This window comes from Mus caroli, chromosome 4 (assembly GCF_900094665.2).
Source record: "Mus caroli chromosome 4, CAROLI_EIJ_v1.1, whole genome shotgun sequence".
Classification (NCBI taxonomy): Eukaryota; Metazoa; Chordata; class Mammalia; order Rodentia; family Muridae; genus Mus; species Mus caroli.
Window position 1 is genome coordinate 57,745,228 of NC_034573.1, and position 3,994 is coordinate 57,749,221.

Sequence of the window (3,994 nt, forward strand, 5' to 3'; positions counted from 1 at the left end):
CTGTATCTACACATCTTCACTTGCAAATGTTCACTGCAATGAGTCATTGGTCTATTCAAGTCTCTGGTTTCTTTTTTCCTTTTTTTTATTGGATATTTTATTTATTTACATTTCAAGTGTTATCCCCTTTCTCGGTTTTCCCCCCAGAAACCCCCTAACCCACCCTCCCTCTCCCTCCTTCTATGAGGCTCCTGAACCACCTACCCAACCCCACCTCCCTGCTCTGGCATTACCCTACACTGGGGCATCGAGCCTTCCTAGGACCAAGGGCTTCTCCTCCCATTGATATCCAACAAGGCTATTCTCTGCTACATATGCGGCTGGAACCATGGGTCCTTCCATGTGTACTCTTTGGTTGGTGGTTTAGTCCCTGGAAGCTCTGAGGGTTCTGGTTGGTTGATATTGTTGTTCTTCCTATGGGTTACAATCCCTTTCAGTTCCTTCAGTGCTTTCTCCTCCATTGGGGACCTCGTGCTCAGTCCAATAGTTGGCTGTGAGCATCTACCTCTGTATTTGTCAGACTCAGACAGAGCCTCTCAGGCAGGAGACAGCTATATCAGGCTCCTGTCAGCAAGCACTTCTTGGCATCTGCAGTAGTGTCTGGATTTGGTGTCTATATATGGGATAGATCCCCAGGTGGGGCAGTCTCTGGATCAACACTTTGTCTCCAGATTTCCTCCCTTGAGTATTTTGTTCCTCCTTCTAAGGACTGAAGCATCCACACTTTGATCTTCCTTCTTCTTGAGCTTCATGTGGTCTGTTAATTGTATATTGGGTATTCTGAGCTTTTGGGCTTATATCCACTTATCAATGAGTGCCTAACATGTGTGTTCTTTTGTGATTGTGATTGTGTTACCTCACTCAGGATGATATTTTCTTTATTTATATTAAATTATTTTTAAAATTAATTTATTTTTTATACTCCATAGTTTATTCCCCCACCCCTGATTTACCCTTCAACTGTTCCACATCCCACCCCTCCCTCCCCACCTGACCTCTAAACTCCCTGGGGCCTCCAGTCTCTTGAGAGTTAGGTGCATCATCTCTGAATGAACACAGACCTGGAAGTCCTCTACTGTATGTGTGTTGGGGTCCTCATAACAGCTGGTGTATGCTGTCTGTTTGGTGGTCCAGTGTTTGAGAGATCTCGGGGTTCCAGATTAATTGAGACTGCTGGTCCTCCAACAGGATGGCCCTTCTCCTCAGCTTCTTTCAGCCTTCCCTAATTCAACAACAGGGGTCAACTGCTTCTGTCCATTGGTTGGGTGCAAACATCTGCATCTGACTCGTTCAGCTGCTTGCTGGGTTTTTCGGTGGGCAGTCATGATAGAACCCTTTTTGTGAGCGCTTTATAGCATCAGTAATAGTGTCAGGCCTTGGGCCTTCCCCTTGATCTGGATTCCAGTTTGTCCTGTTGCTGGACCTTCTTTTCCTCAGGCTCCTCTCCATTTCCATCCCTGTAATTCTTTCAGACAGGAACAATTATGGGTCAGAGCTGTGACTGTGGGATGGCAACCCCATCCCTCACTTGATGTCCTGTCTTCCTGCTGGAGGTGGGTTCTATAAGTTCCCTCTCCCTACTGTCTGGCATTTCATCTAAGATCACTCCCTTTGAGTTCTGAGAGTCTCTCACCTCCCAGGTCTCTGGTGCATTTTGGAGGGTACCCCAAACCTCCTATTTACTGAGGTTGCCCATTTCCATTCTTTCTGCTGGCCCTCAGGGCTTCATATCAGATCCAGTTCCCCTCTCCCCACCTATTTCCTCCACCCCGATGATATTTTCTAGTTCCATCTGTTTACCTAAGAATTTCATGAATTAATTTTTTTAATAGCCGAGTAGTACTACATTGTGTAAATGTACCACATTTTCTGTATCCATTCCTCTGTTGAAGGACATCTGGGTCTTTTCCAGCTTCTGGCTATTATAAATAAGGCTGCTATGAACATAGTGGAGCATGTGTCCTTGTTATATGTTGGAGCATCTTTTGGGTATATGCCCAGTAGTGGTATAGAACTAAAGAACCCTATTAAAAATGCGGTACAGAGCTAAACAAAAAATTCTGAACTGAGGAATACTGAATGGCTGAGGAGCACCGAAAGAAATGTTCAACATCCTTAGTCATCAGGGAAATGAAAATCAAAACAACCCTGAGATTTCACCTCATACCAGTTAGAATGGATAAGATCAAAAACTCAGGTGCTGAGTTTTTGCAGTGAGGTGCAGATGCTGGCAAGGATGTGGAGAAAGAGGAACACTCCTCCATTGTTGGTCAGATTGCAAGCTGGTACAACCACTGTGGAAATCACCCCCACCCCAATGATATTTTCTAGTTCCATCTATTTGCCGGATCTACCCTCCAAAATGCACCAGAGACCTGGGAGGTGAGAGACTCTCAGAACTCAAAGGGAGGGATCTTAGATGAAATGCCAGACAGTAGGGAGAGGGAACTTATAGAGCCTACCTCCAGCATTCTGGTGGTTCCTTAGAAAATTGGACATAGATCTCTGGTTTCTACAACACCATCAATATTGGCTCCTCACTGGGACTCCTCCCAGTTGGCTAATCTGTTGTTGCCTTATGGCATGGAGATCTTGCAGCTTTGGAGAAGCAGAATGGGCCCCTTCATGCACCTTAATGGCCCACAGATGATATAGATTTTGGGGTGGGCCAATTTAGGGTCCTGGATCTGGGTCTGGGTGGTAGCTGAGCTGGTCAGTCTGCCGGTTCTCCCTTATCTGCACCACCAGCTCGAGTTCTCCAGCTCTGGCTAGGCCACTGGATCCTCTCTATCAGCAGGAGTCTGGATCAGCCCTCCTGCTCCCATGCCCTCTCGCTGGCTCACCCACACCCACACCTCCAGAGCCAGCTCCACTGTTCTGCCCTGTCAAGGAGTGAGCCCTACTCTCCCAAGTGCTGCAGCCTGTGAGGGGCTGGGCCAGCTCTCCTACTCCCACACCCTCAGGACTGGCTCACCCATTGTGTTGTCCAGGCGAAGTGCAGGGCCTGCTCTTCCTAGTGCTGCAGATTTCAAGGGGCAGGGCCAGCTCACCCACTCTCATGATGCCAGGGTCAGCTCTCCCAACTGCCTCAGGTGCTGGGGTGGGGGTGGGGGAGGGCAATGGGCAAAGTCATTAGCCTTGCACGCAAGCCACATCACATCATGTCAGACAAATGATGGTGGTGTGTGTGTATGTGTGTGTGTGGGGGGGCGGGCGTCAGCTCTCCTGCTTTCTCAACCCTCAGGGCTGGTTCACTTCTGCCTCTGCTACCAAGGTCAGCTTTGCTCTGCTGTCCAGGCAAAGTGTAGAAGTGTGGCCACCACTGAGAGATAGGGCCAGCTCTCCAGAGCCTCATCCAGTGAGGGGTGTGGCCAGTTATGCACAGTCCCTGGACATCCATGTGTTACCCTGATGCTGCCTCGTCATAATATGAGCCACGGACCTCATCCCCAACCCCCGACACAGCGCAGTCACTGACTCAGACATGGCCCCCAGTGGCAGCTTGGACTGGGACCTCACTAAAGCCCCAGGTGACAGAGCTCACTGTTCACAATAGGCTATTTCTGTCCACTCATGAGTCTTCAGTTCCATCTTCCTTAATCCTTAAACTGCTCTACTCCTCTTTCTCTCCCATCTGACTACTACATACTCACACATTGTCATGGCTCCTGCTGCAGGCTGGCCATGGGGCTGGTGGGGCCCTGGATGACATCCTCTGTCCATGCTGTGTCCCACCTTGCTGTGCAGTAGAGAACAGGTCTGTGGGTGGCAAAGTGGTTCACATCAGCCTGTCTTCCTCCTCGTGTGCTGTGGTGCCTGGATTTGATTTGATTTTGATGGGTCCTAAGGCATAAGATAGCTTTGTCCATGCATGAACAAGGTGTCTCTTTGCCTGTTTGTGTGTGTGTGTGTGTGTGTGTATGTGTGTGTGTGTGTGTGTGTGTGTGTGTGTGTGTGTGTGTGTGAGAGAGAGAGAGAGAGAGAGAGAGAGAGA

General features: G+C 48.8%; 1 long non-coding RNA gene across 1 annotated transcript in view; it reads left to right on the forward strand.

Annotated features, from left to right (window-relative positions):
- The first annotated feature begins 3,479 nt into the window (after positions 1–3,479).
- The window catches only part of LOC110293571, a 12,538-nt gene continuing 12,023 nt past the window's right edge, over positions 3,480–3,994 (forward strand). The window contains exon 1 of the long non-coding RNA XR_002377818.1: positions 3,480–3,530. This is a non-coding gene — a long non-coding RNA (uncharacterized LOC110293571). The remainder of the gene's footprint in view (positions 3,531–3,994) is intronic.